Source organism: Lichenostomus cassidix, chromosome 3 (assembly GCF_008360975.1).
Source record: "Lichenostomus cassidix isolate B80296 chromosome 3, HeHo_3.0, whole genome shotgun sequence".
Taxonomy (NCBI): Eukaryota; Metazoa; Chordata; class Aves; order Passeriformes; family Meliphagidae; genus Lichenostomus; species Lichenostomus cassidix.
The window spans coordinates 86233669-86248662 of record NC_139483.1 but is presented as its reverse complement, the minus strand read 5'-3'; the positions used below and the strand labels follow the sequence as shown (position 1 = coordinate 86248662).

Here is a 14994-nt window from a genome sequence, read left to right as displayed (position 1 = left end):
CCTGTGTTTTCAAAGCCTAAAGCAGTATTTCTCTGTTAAGTAAAATGACCCATGCTCTTAGAGGTTTTTTACAAACAAAATGGTTTATATTTCTATGATTTCACTTAAAGTATTATTTAAATGTAACATTAAATTTAAGACAAATTCAGATTTTTTTTACCTTTCTGATAGGCAACAAACTTTAATGGAACATGAAGAAATATAGCATAATGATGATTAGGATTTGCTACAGTTTTCTCCTGCATACACAAAGCCAGTATCACAAACTATTGCTATCTTCTCCCCATGGGAGATTATTGTTTTTTTAATCATTCTCTGCTGCTATGTGGACCTAGAACTATTTGCATTCTGAGCATTTTCACATTCACACCTACTTAAGGGGTGAAACAGAGTAATTACTTTACAGATGTCTTGGCTTCAATTGCTCATGAATCTAGCTAATTAGCCATTACTTGAATTTTAGCGCACTTATAACCTTGAAGTATCGAAATCTATTTCTGCTGCCTGTTGATGATTAGATTATAAGGATACTTTCACCTGTCCTATGAAAGATGTGAAACTGTTGTAACCCAGAATACACAATGGACTCCCTTGTCAAGTCAGACAACGCTAAACATTTTAAAGAGTAATGGTCTTTAAAGGTTTACAAAGAAAGATTAAAGAGTTGGCACCTCAGTCTGGTGACTAAGTCTAGAGAAGAGAAAACTGAGAGAGGATCTCACTAAAACATAAAAATATCACCAGGGTGGGTGCCAAAAGGATGGTGCCAGACTCTGTTCATGGTGCCCAGAGACAGAATAAGCAGCAACAGCCATAAACTAAAACACAAGAAGTTCCACCTCGACATGAGTAAGAACTTCTCTGCATTGAGCACTCTCAGGTTGCCCAGAGAGGTGGTGGAATCTCCTTCTCTGGAGACATTCAAAACCCACCTGGACATGTTCCTGTGTCACCTGCTGCAGGTGACCCTGCCTTGGCAGGGCAATTGAACTGCACAATCTCCAGAGGTCCCTTTCAACCCCAATGATTCTGTAAATCTGATTCTGTAAATCTGATTCTGTGACAAGCAGAAACACATTGTGAAATAAACATAAAAGTCAAACTGGAAAGCAGTAACTTTTCAAATACAAAATAGACCAAAAAAAAATCCTGGAAGAGTGGGAACACTGGAGTCTGTTTTCTTAGGTGTGGATACTTTATTGGTTGTTTTTAAGAGCTACATTTGCCTCTTATTTTCCAAAGTGATTTTGGTAGAAATCCTCAAACCTTGAAGAACAGGTTTGTGTTTGACTGAATAAGCCCTTTTCATCTACAGTTCTGTAACCACCCTGAGGGAGTTCAAAGTGCTCATAATGGTTTTTATAAGAAGATTTACTCAACTCAGCTGTCAAGGACAATTTCAGAACAAATAATGAAACCAGCATAGGCACTGTAACTTTCAAACCTGATGCTGAGGATTTTATCTAGTTGGTTATTTTTTTAAAAAACCTTAATTGGCATATTAAATTTGTGACTTTAACTGGCCAAATGCATTCAAAATTTCCGTGTGGTACAATTGCTTCATTATCCCTGCCTTAATTAATTCTCTGTATTCCTTTTCCACTAGAAAAACCTACTCTGGAGGATTTTCTGCGGGGAAAGAGAATATAAGCTTTTCTTGACATTAACTGTATCTCAACAGCTGTCAAGATTTGGGACAAGTACTACATTCTTGCTGTCACAAGGAAGCCAAAATTTCAAGCTCCGTTTCTCTAACAAGATCAAGTTTTTAGAAAAGGAAGTTAAAATAAGTCCCAGGTTTCCTGACACAGTTTTCAGTTTCTTAATCGTTGTGTTGGTTAAGAGCAAGACTCCTAGAACACTTGTTCCAAATTCCTGCAAAATATTCCTCTTGCATGGAAACTCCTACTGCAGGGGCTGTGAGAGAGAGGAAATCAACTTGTGAAACAATAAGGCCATATACCTTTCCATGTTAAAACCCCATTTCAGAAGTTATCTCCAGGAATAGACTTCAACTGATTTTGTGCCTTTGAACTAATCATGGAAAAAACATGAAGGTAGGGAATAGGGATAACATAATCAATTGTTCACACTAGTGTTGCAAGGACCTTAAAGGAAGTAAGAGATTTTCAAAAATGTCTTCTTTAAAGTAGAATCAAAACTATAAATCAACTAATGTTACTGTAAAAGGGCCAGACTATGTTGGCATTTCAAGGTAAAATAAATCAACTACTGAATTGAACTTAGGTATGCCCAAAATGGTTTGTTCTTATTTTTTTGTTTAACATTGATTCATGACAACCAACCAAGAGTTTGGTTTCGTCCTCACAATGAGGATGAAACTCCAAATTCTATCACAGAAAATGTGACAACTGCCTTATTGTTTGATTTCAGGAGTTTTCATTCTCCAGATGTACTTTAAATGAATGATTATAGAAAGGCAAGAACAGATCAAACATACGAGTCTCTCTGCTAGTCACCTATTATTCTTCAGCTCTGATACAGCTTTGATGGCTTTCACACTAATAACTTCGATCTTATTCTCTGATCATTCATTATTCTATTATATCTCTTTAAACAGAGATGGGAAGACAGAAACTGCAAGCATTCAAGATACAAACATCTATACCATATCTTTGATGCTATAGAATATTCAATTGATTTTCTTAATAATTTCTAACACTTGATTTGGGATTTTTCTATGATTACTTTATACTGAACTGACATTTTACGCAAATATCAGGCATGAGCCCCAAACACTGCTCCTTAGTCTGTCACTGTAAACCGAGTCAGGATTTTTTAATCATCCTTCTGTGCCTGTGAACCATTTCAAACATATGCTCAACTCCATCATGCCATTTCATAGTACAATTCCACAGTGTCCTAAGACTCTTTCTTCTACAGTTATTCAACTGATTAACTTGATTTCCTCAGTGAACTGTTCTTCATTCCACTGATTATTCCATTTTCAAGGCATTAAAGAACTTACTGGCTTGTAGAGTTTCACTGCTGATTTTCAGCTACAATAAACATTTACTGTTTTACTGTCTCCTACCCTCTAGCTGTTCCCTTTCTTAAAAATCTGTTTTATGGGAATCAGAAGCAGCCTTCTGGAAATTTAGAAAGCTTCCATCAATCCATTATCCACACAATAGTTAACTTCCAAATCTTCCAAGATGTTTTAGGGTAGAATTTATCTTAAAACAACCCCAAAACCAGGCATGTTGATTGTTCCTAACTATGCAATATTTCACTGTGTATTCACCAATTCTACTCTAAAATATTATTTCTGTTACCTTACCTGGTACAGGAGGACTTATGGCTTGTAGCTTCCTGGAGTTGTCCTAAAACCTTTTCTGTCATCACAGTTAATGTCTTGCCTGAAAGTGACTTGTCATTGAAGACATCAAAAATTTCTAATGCTCATTTTCTCTGCATATTCAACTATCACTCAAGTAGTTTATTTTCCAAAAAGGATCTTTTGAAAACTCTCATTCAAAGAAGGAATCCAACCTAAATTTTTCCTCAGTTTCTTTTAAGCGAAGACAGAATAAAGTGAAAAAGATGTAAAGACTGATTTGAGTTTTTCTGTAATGTACCTGGCTTCACCATTTTTTTTTTAATCTTTATTCAACCTTGCTCACTGAAATATATCCTGTTCTTGAAATACAGAGGAAAAAACGTGTTAATAGATAAGACACATTGTGCTAGATGTTCTTCAAAGCCTTTTTGATCTGCCTTGCATTTTTATTTAGACTGACAGAGTTTCAGAATTTATCCTCTTTAATTTTCTTCATTTAGACAATACTTAGTTTCCTCTAGCACTTTTCGTAGTCCATTGCTAAGTACTCCACAATGAAAGATAATCTCTATCACGGCTGCTTTAGATCAGTAGAAAAGAGCACTAACTACTCAGAGAGGAGGGGACCCAATTATCTAGTTCTGTTATTAGAATAGCCAGAACAGACTACTGGTTTCCATCTCTGCTTCCAGAGCTCTTTCCACAAATCATAAACATATTTTAAATGCAAACGTTAATGAGATAAAAAGCACGGCCAGATATGCCTTAGCTGATGAGGTTCCATTCTCCTTCTTTCCCTGGCATATTCCAGTATGTTACACTGCATAGGAGTTCCTAAAGGCTTGTATTCTTTTCAGGTGCAAATTTATAACTTGATGGTCTGTGATACTTCATATCTTCTAAATAAAGTGACAGGAGATTAAATCAACACCACGAGGCGTCACAGCTGGAATGCTTTATGAACAATAAAACATCAAGCAGACTTAAGCTAATTTGGAGACTGGGCTTTGATCATATAAAGAAGAAAGTTATAAGTAACATGACAAATAAATTATGGATCCTGGAAGTAAAAAACAGTCCCTAATTAACTCCCTTGCTTTGCAAGTACTTGGAAGATGTGTGTGTTTTACTTTAATTTAACTGCCTTTCTTACAATATTCAATAAATATACCTTATATTACACTTACTGTTTCTTAAACCATATTTTTTTTCTCTGTATTATAAAAAAGAAGTTTTCAAAATAGAAAGATATTTTGATGATAATTTTGACTCTCAAGGAATTGGTACCACCATTGCAGAACCCCTGGATAGGTTTGCACTTTTCAACTCAGACATTATACACACTTATTTGCAACCATTTTCAGACTCAGTAAGAATTCAGGAAAAAAGGCAAGAGTTTTTGTTAACTGGAACTCTCTAATAAAATTCGGAGACAGTATTTTTAAACTATATGTTTGTTCTTAGATAATTGTCAGCAATTAAGAATATCTATACATTGCTACCATTTGACCCTTTTTTTCTGTTGAATTTAAGCATTGAAACATGAAGGATGAGAAATTAGTTCAGTAGTGATGACTGGTATCTTGCCTAGGAAGAAAGCATTACTGATGATTCTTGTTAGGGAAACGTCTCTGTCTGGCCCTCGAGAAGCCACTCAGTCGGTCACACTCACACACCTGAGCTGGGACTGAGGCCCCAAAACAGCTACACCCCACACTCACACAGTCACACCAGGTTTCCGAGCTGGCTCAGCCCCAGATTTCCCACAGCAGAGTCACAGATGAACCCATATTTAAAGTTATTTAATCGGTGCAATAAATAACAAAACAGCAGCTCGACCTGGTGCCTCTGAGGTGGGACCCTGAAGAAATGACCCTTTGGGCTTTTATCCTTGCGCAGTCTAAGCACAGTCTAAGCATGGAACCCTCAGCTGTGGAACCCTCAGCTCCTGCCATGTCTCTGAGTGTCCCCTGGCCAGGCCACAGGTCCCCAGGCCCTTTGTTGTGCAAAGGGTCAGCAATTCTCAGATTCCCAGAGCTCAACCTGCAGCTCCCACTGCAGCTGCTCAATGAGACACCAGCACTGAAGGGATTCCTCAACACATCTCATCAGGACATTCTTCCGTTACTTAAACGAACTCAAAGTGAAAACAGTGCAGAATTTATTGCAGTTTGGTTATGTAGCCTTTTTATAATCAGCTTCATAAACAATCTACAATCACATTTTCAGGGGCAATTTCTCTTCTCCTTCTTTTCCAAACATCGTCAGGAAAGAGTAACTTTCTGTCATTGTGGCTGGTGTACTCAGAGAGTTGATGTAAAGCCACGGACATGAAAGGTAAAAGGGCCAAGTGAAGAAACCAAGAAACCACATAAGAACTAGACCATCCCAATATAAGGAGCAAGGACCTAAAAAAAACTGTAGCAACAACATGTGAAATTATCTTGTATAGACTTAAGTGGAAAAAGTGGAACTTTCTAGTTTGATACTATGACATAATGACATCATCAACAGATTTTGCTAACTGACAGGTAAATCCCTATTTAGCAAAAAGCAAAGAAAATTCTTGGAATGTCCAGGCAAAAGATGTATATGTGTTTGATAACAATTAATCTAGAGAAATTTTTTTGCAAAGAATAATGCAAAATTCTCATCCAAATTTCACAAACATCTCCCTTTCATCCCCAGGACTACAATATCATTTTAAACTATTGTAACATACGAAACCTAATGTCTAGCAAAGAACAGATTTTAAGATTCTAAGAAGCATTTTCTTTATGGGCCGACATTTATACTTTGTTTTTTGGTCTTTATAATGGAAATCTTAGGAGACCAAATGTTAGTATGCAAAAAAAGTTGTTACTACCCTGATCAATCCTATAATCTCTCATATTAGGCAGCAATTTTAGAATATGTGGTAGGTGTGACATGCAGGTTTATTGCAGTCATCTGTTGTTTCATTCAGTTGCAGACTCAGTTTTTATATTTGGAGTTTAATTGAAATGGTGCTTCAACTGAAAAAAAATTCTCTAAAATAACATAAAAGCCAATGTAATTCATTAATTTAAATACCATTGTAACTATCTGAGAAAGGGCAGGAAAGTTTCTATTTGATTACTACAGTGTGGGGGGTTTTTGTTTGCTTGATTTTAATTTTACATTTAGAAACATGCATTATCTGCCAAAGTCTGTTAATCTAATTTCAAGTAAAATGTCAAGAAACCAAAAGCAAAAGCAAAAGGGAAAGTCCGACAATATTCAAAGGCAGTTTATTCTGAAAAGTCACTCAATGTAACTCCTTTGTTTTCTCCATCTAATTTCAAATGTTTTATTTCACAGTCTAGGAAATTGTGTCTAGAATCTGAAGGTGGGAAAAAAAAAACCTCAAACAAACTGACTTCTGATGAAGCATTTAAGAATCTGCCAGTTTCAAGCCCTTTAAAGGTACTACTGCAAAACTAAGGCAGTGGGATTGGCTGTACCCACACAGCAGCTTTCTGTATTGATGAACAGAACTCTATGCAGTTTGTTACACTAGTAGAAATCAATGTCCTTTACAGTAAGAGCAGAAGCATAATTACATGCAAAAGCAAACCTTAAAAAAAATCTATGAAACACACATATCACAATTATTGTAAATATAAAGTTATCACCTGTTCCCAAATGAAAAATGCTATTTCAAAGTTTAGTTAGTATTTATTTATTTATTTAATTTATCATTTTGAACTTTACAGTTATGCATCTGAATTTAAAGGAATCAAGAACTGAAGAATAGTAGGGTACCTCAGAGTATTTTTTTTCTCCTTGAAACACTGTGCTATTTTTCTTTTGAGCCTGCTGGGACTTTCAATTAGGAAGTCAAATCTCACCTCATCATCTGTCATCTCCTGGGAAACAAAAACATGTTGACCTTACCTCCCACTGCTTAGAAGGATGAGTCATTTATTTGCTTCATTTCCACAGATGCAATGCCCCTGCGTAAGCAGTTGCTTATATTTTATAGGCCAATGCTGTATTATGACCAGCAAATTACATTCCAAGGGATTACCCTATGCATTAGGCAAACACTTCGGTCCTTGAGTAACTGCTATCCCTTTTCTTGTCACTCTTACTGTGTTTTTTCCTAACATAAATCTGAATGAAACAGTTACCAGTAATAACCTAATCAAGTTTGTATCACACTTGCTTCATAAAGGCATTTTAATTGATTGGTAAGTGAAAGCTGCATATAAAGCAGCCTGTAGCACTACAAAACCAAAGCAGTTTTTAAAGTAGGGTATTATCTAAAAGCAAAGATTTTAAAAAAAATATTCAGAAATTTTATAATTAACTTATTGGTTATGAGTGGATACTTTGCAATCTCATCAAGGTATTTTTTTTTTAGTATAAATGAAGTTATTTTACTGCAGTAAATGTTGGTCTTGAACTGTTTTCATTTGAAATTAGTAAAGAGCAATGATTAACCATCCATTACAAATTTAGTGGATTAAGCTTTAATAGCTCTAAAACATACAGAACAATGTTTATAGCCCTGGAGTTCAGTGAAATGGTTGTTTAAACAGCTTTTACAAATTAAGTCTGAAAACATTGGTATTATTTGTATGACCCACACTTGCTTACCCCGCAAACGGGGCATGATACTTTCAACAGTTGCTATAGCAATAACAGTAATGATTTTTAAGTAGCAAAAAAGGTGCTTCAGTAAAAATCACTTCAAATACCCTTATCTAATGACAATTCCACTGAAGCTTCATTTGCTTTTGGTTTTTCCTTTTTCCCTAATTTAAAAAAATTTCATTTGATAAAGGCAATTGTTGTTACCCACACTAAGGCTTTGAAAAATATATATAAGACTGATATATAGTACACATGAAGAAAGCATCTACATTTTTAAAAGGGAAAAACTCATAGAGCCTGCAAAGATTTTAAAATTGATTTAACAAAACATATACGTCTAGCTGAGGGTTAGATCCCGCAACTTGCATTACATTAAAATCAAATTCATGATAGGAAGCATTACACCCATTAGCAAACACTTGTAGCATTGTATACAGAACTTGCTTTCTTATGATATTTATGCCTACAGAATCACGAGTATTTGTAGATATTTAGATGTAGTCTTATCATAACATTGAGGAGTAAAAATAAGCCCTGCCTTTCAGATGAGAATTCTGCTAAAGGAATTGAAGTAGTATCTTATTGTTAACATTAGAACTCATGTGAACATTGCTTATATCTGGCCTTATGGATACGTTCCAGAGCAAAACAGGCTCACAAAACTGAAACAAGAAACTTAAATATAAAATTAAAAATACTAAATCTTAACACAATTAATGAGTGCAACCTTAGGTGGATGCACCAATAAATCTTTTTCGCTTACGACACAGGAGACTCCCAGGAAAGAAAAGTCACTCTCAGAATATTATTTCTTTACTAGATGGGAACTGGCAAGTTGAAAAGTATCTTGTAAATAATCAGAACAATTAAAACAAGTACTGATCTTTTTACTTGTAGCTTTGAGAAATGTTTTATTTGTCTATTGAATGGAAGTCTCATGAACACAGTTGTAATGTTTACATTCAAGTCTAAGTAAATATTTCAGTGAAGTCAACTTGTTACAAAGAAACATAACTCTAAAACGTAAGATACGTAACTACATCATTATTTATAGCTGAGAAAGAGCAGATCATAAGATGTACATATCTTTCTCTCATTTCTGAGCCTTTACTGACTCTCCTATTAGTGCGGATGAACTAGTTTAAAGGCAGCAGTTACTGATACAAATTTAGAAATGTCTTTATAATCTTTATTTTTCAGATGTCTGAAATATTTTATAATATGATAAAGAAATTATAAAGGAGGTTCTGACTATCTTAAGAAAACATGCAAAGGGAAAGAACTGTTGCTGCACTAAAGGCAGGCCCCCGAATACACTTATCTGCTGTATGTTACCAGCACTCATTTTACAGTTATGCACCACAAATTAAAGACTTTGATTTAAGAACCAAAAAAAGAAAGATTCCCAAAATCAGAAAAAATATAGAAGATAATGTAACTGTAACTATAAAAACTGAAAGGATAAAAAGAACTCTTTTCAGAAGTTGGGGTACTGGAGTTTGCAATGTTTTCCAAGACTTCAAAATTCATAAATGTGTTAGGATACCCCAAAGCACAAATTTCATCTCAAAAGATGAAAAGCAACAGCATTTCATTTTATGAAAACTTAGGAATTTCTATCAGTCCCAAGACATTCGAGCAATGTATTTGTTCAAGTGCTTCACTGTGGTGCTGTGTTGGACATGTTGCTTTCCAAGAGAATAGGAGATGGAAAGAGCATGATGTTAAACTAGAAGGGAGCCTACAGCCATTTCTTTCCCATGGTCTCAAAGACCTCTCCTGTGACCCCAACAGTAATTTGGGGATGTAGGCTGGGGTAGGCAGACAAACATAAACCCTAAGATGATCAAGCAGACATAAAGGACAGTGTGTTTCATTCTAAATCAAAACTTGACGCAAACAGTTTCTATGCCAGAAGTGCCAAATCCTGACAGCCATACCAGTTCATGGAAGAATAACTGAAACAAATGATCTAACTGATTATCTAATATACACTGTGCCTGTAGAAGCAGCTCAAGTAAAATACAGTGAATTTATACTGAAGTGCTCCATACTCAATGTAGGTACACCTTTCATTGCATACTGTGGTTGAAGAATTCAGGTGCTTTTATTCCTTAACCAGGAGCTGAAAATTCTAATACATATAGCGTCCTGTTAATATGAATAAGCTAAATCTTAACACAAGCAAAAGTTTAAAGGCTGAATTTCTAATCAAGAAATTCTTATATATGAGAGCTACTGAGGTTCATCACCTGGATTACTGACCACACAGGAGTGTAAATTCTGAAATTTTGCCAAGTACTTGTCATCACATGTTAATTTTATACAATTTGTGAAGCTACTATCTTTAAGTGAATGGAAGTTAAATAACAGAGTTTAACAGTTCTTTACTTGATTGTGAGTCAGTCTATTCAATTTGGAAAAAAGTCCAGTAAAGTTATAGTGAAAAAAATCTCCCATAACTAAGGAATTTTGGATGAGTCAGTGTTATAGAACTTGGCTCTATTTTTCAGTCTTGAACAGGGAACTATCTTTTAACATGATGACTGTCCAGTAGTCTTAAATAAAACCTCTAAGATTTAATGGTTCACAATTTTATAGGTGGTTACAGGATTGTAACTCAACACCAGAGTACCAACGAGAGACACTCTATTTCCTTTGTACATTTGAGGTTAAGGAAAAAGGTGGAAAATAAACGGCAAATGATTACTAGAAGGAAAAAAATATGTATCTTGGATAGAAAAATTAACTTAAGAAGTAAGTAGAATAATAGATCTGCATCAAAGTATGGTGCAGAAAAAAACTTAAATCCCTTCACTTCTTTCCCCCTCCTGCTTTTTGACATAGACCAATGAAAAAATAAATGTAGTAAATGGAGTCCATTTCTAATCCTGATAATGAAATTCTTAATTTATATTCTTTAATTTTGAAATTGGAGGTTTTTTAATTTTGAAATTGGAGATTTTTTAATTTTGAAATACTAAAATTAATTTAATAATAAAAATATGGCCTAAAAGAACCTCTGCTGTAACCACATTCACGTAAATCTAGTAGCATGTGAAGCTTGTTTAACAGATGTCATATAACCACAGGTAAAAGCTCAGTTAAGAGTGTCTAAACAGGTACTGATTTTCCCTTTTCCAAATATTATGAGGATTCATGGAGAGGGAGGCTAATTCATGGAGGGCTAATCAGATGCAATCCATGTTGGAAAGACCAACATATGGAAGAGTTCTGTAATTTCAGAGGCGGACTGTCTTTCAGATATGGAAGTCATGGTATTTCTAAAGGCCTGAAACATACTCTACTTACATGACAAGGGTTTGCAGAAGCCACAAACACCAAAATAACTGAAACACCTGGTTCCAAGGTTACCTTTCAAGGGAGCTACTAGAGCATTATTTAATATGAAATTTCAAGCACACCTTTCAGAATAAAAAACATGTAGCAGATTTTCCAGTATCAGTGACCTTTTTCTCTCTTCAATAGAGAAAATAGATTGTTTACTGGATAGTTCTTACCCCTCAAATCAAATGCAGATGGAAACAGTCATGCTGAGGTTAATTTTTAAAAGAATGTTTAGGGTATATCAATGTTTATATTGAGGTGTATAAAAAAAATCTAGATTTTCTTCCATACTATTAATAATTCTGTCTTTTGTTTAAAATTCCACTTCCCTCAGAGTGCTTCTATATTAAAGTAAAAAAGCAATTAAATTCCTCTCACCCATAGAAAACCCTATTACTTTTACTAATATTTACAAAGATAAATATATTCAAAGTAATCCATTAAAATCGACAATTTTCAAGTGGTCTTTGGAATCCAGACAGGGCTGGGCTGACTGGAAGCTGGCAAATGTCCTGGTTTTCAAGAAGGAGGATCCTGGAAACTACAGGCCTGTCAGTCTCACTTCAGTGTCCACTAAAATCTTAGAAAATACTATTTTGGGAAGTATTGAAAAAAAACTGGAGGACAACACAGTGACCAGTTACAGCTGGCACGGCCTCATGAAGGGGAGTCCTGTTTATCAATCCTGATTTCCTTCTACAACAGGGTAACTCACCTAATTATCTAGGGAAGCCAGTAGATTTTATCTTTTTGGACTTCAGCAAAGCTTTTAATACTGTCCCTCCCAGTATCCTTCTGGAGCAAATGTCCAGGATTCAGCTGGATAACCGTGTTATGCAATGGCTGAGCAATTGGCTCCAGGATTTAAAGACACGGTGCTACCCATGATAGAAGCACAACACTGGAACAGAATTGCTGTTTTGCATAAGTAAAAATATTCTGATTCTTTCATTCCTACTTATGTTGTGAAAGACTGGATAGGAACTCATGTTTCTAAAGTGACTATCTTCAGTATATTTTATCCCCTCTGAACTCTCCTGACTCAATTATCGTGATACTAAATAAATTCTGAACAGCAAAAAGTTCTAAACAGTTCTTCTTTTTTTTTTTTTTAGAGTTAGTAGTATTAAACCTGCTTGTAATACATACAATGACTGAACTGACAGATGATTAAGTGCTTGTGATAGTTTAAACTGCAGCATTTCTTTGGTATTTGAATATATGACAGTTTGCTACAATGCAAATCATGATGTAAGTAAGGATTAACAGCCTTGCACCTGCCAAGCCTGGAAGAAAAAAAAAAGGATCTTTTACAATAAATCATGCCAAGGTAGGCTAAATCATCTTTTTTTTTTTTTCCCACAACACAGAAAATAGTGACCAAAAACTTGTAAGCCACAGCCTTTGGATGGGGAGCAGCCTTTTCGAGCCATAAGAACAACAAAACATTTTTCATTTGGTGTATTCTTGATCTATTTAAATATGCAGAATAGGCATAGCCATTTTCTTCTGCAAACAAGCCCTTAGCAACTGTGTAGTTATAGACAAATGGACAGTGCTAGGAACAAACATTTAAAGGCATTTAAGGCACCTCTAATTTCTGAAGCAGAGCTGAGACAACAAAGACTTGAGAGAAATTGCTCCAGCTTCACACTGTGTACTTACTAATAGTGAAAAATGTGCCTTTCTTTCTGAGAAGAAGAAAAAAGAAAAGCTATGTATGAAAAATTGCTGGGAGGCCAAGCCAAGTCACAGGGCAGCTTGCTGTTAATCAGGCACAATTATCTCAAGAGTATTGAGTAATCAGTATAATCTTTATGACAAAGTGACCCATGTGACATCAAAGCAAAAAACAGGTTTGGCTTATGAAGTCATTTTATGTTTTCCATAACTGCACATAAAGATTTACTGGCTACCTGAAATAAGTCAAACCCTCTGGTGAAAGGTCTGAGGTGCAGAACACACTGTTGCTCACAACTCTACATCCCTGTTAAAATTTGAGGTAATGAGAGGATAAAATGATACACTGTAGTGGGGCTACTGCTTTACTTGTGAGAACGTGTTACCTCTTGCTTCCACCAGGGTAAATATGGACATTTAAAAGACTGATACATTGACAGAAGCTGAGGAGTACCCAGGAAGTGTAAAGGCACCTTAGATTTCTTCAGGTCAATAACATGTTGTACTATTCCAAGTCTTGTTCCTAAACATGTCATCCTGAATATCCTGTCCCCTGTTATCTCACCAGGCACAAGTTTTGTCTTGTCCTGACCCTACAGTGTTCTCCATTCATCTTTGTCATATGATTTTTCCTTTTCATCCTCCCCATCCTACAACTTCCTTCATTGCAAACACATATCATGGCATTTTGGAAGATTTTTTTTTAATTTTCCAAAGCATACTAGCCTCTTTACATCTGACCAGATATGACTGATCTGAGAACAAAATCAAGACTTATAGATAATGGTTAGCCAACAGTTCCTCGATTTTACTGTAATGTCCATGCAAGCAGAGATACCAACCAAAGGAAAAGAATTATTTTCCATTAAATATTTATTATTTTTTCTGAGCAGGAATTCACATTATTAAAACTTCAGTACAGATCAAGTTTGCTAAGATTTTGAACTGTTTTTTCAATTACAGGACTAGAGACCTTGCACTAGAACCCAATAGTGCAACCCTCCTATTGTAGTCCTCTCTTTGGTTCAGATCCCAGATACTATCAGAACTTATCCCTACAGGTGAGCAGTCCCTCACTCAAGGGAATCATACAGGAACCTCTTTATTTCCTCAACTGGGCTGAAGCAACAGCTGAACTGACAGTGTTTACACTTCCTGAATGCTGCTAAGTCATCCCTAAGGACAACTTAACTCCAGGGCACGTTACAATATATTTGAAGAGCAATCTGTGCATTTGGGATGCTTTTCATGTTACACCAAATAATAGGTTTTTCGAATAAATAACAAGAGAGGTTCTCATTACTCCAAAATCCTTTGTTATTTTAAAATGCAGAAGCTTATTATTTGTTTTGAATATATTCAAAATAAGGTTTTAGAGCAAAGTGTAATTAATTCAGTAATTGCACTAACTGCTCCCAAATGCAAATGCAAAATGTGAGCTGCATGGAACACCTCATATCTTTCATTTGCTATTCTTCAAAGAAAAGTAATCCTAATAATTTTAGGCTCCCCAGAACCCACCACACAAATGACATTTTAAGATTTTCAAAACAGTACACTTGCTATGCTGATAAATGTTAGCCCAAATGTTATATAGTTCAGTTGGTTCAAAAATCTACAAATTAAGTCAATCTTAACATAGAATGCTGATACTATTTAAAAAACCCAGTAAAAGCTTTCCAGAGTTACTGAAAAAACAATAAATTCCCTAAGTTAGAAATACTTTTACTAGTCAACATACTCTTAAAAAATATATTATTTGTATTTGTTTGTTTGTTTGTTTTTTTCCCCAATCATATGGAAGTTAACTATGCCTGTAGAAAGTTTCTTAGAGGACTATTTTTCTGTAGCAACGTGGGGTTTTAGGATTCCATGTGCTTCTTTGTTCCTCTGCTTTGTATACCATGGGTTCATTTTGAAATATGCTCTGCTGTACCCCGAAATCTATTGCTGGGTTCCCTATGCCTGTCTTCCCTTCAGACTCCCCGGGACTGGCTCAAGGGGAGACAGTCCCTCCCCTTCCTTTCCCTTTATAAGGCGATGTCCAG

General features: G+C 35.4%; 1 protein-coding gene across 1 annotated transcript in view; it reads right to left on the bottom strand.

Moving 5' to 3' along the window:
* The window catches only part of EYS (EGF-like photoreceptor maintenance factor), a 331694-nt gene extending 319637 nt beyond the window's left edge, over positions 1-12057 (bottom strand). The window contains exon 1 of the mRNA XM_085056747.1: positions 11982-12057. The gene's annotated coding sequence lies outside the window, so the exon portion shown is untranslated. The remainder of the gene's footprint in view (positions 1-11981) is intronic.
* Between the last annotated feature and the right edge of the window lie 2937 nt (positions 12058-14994).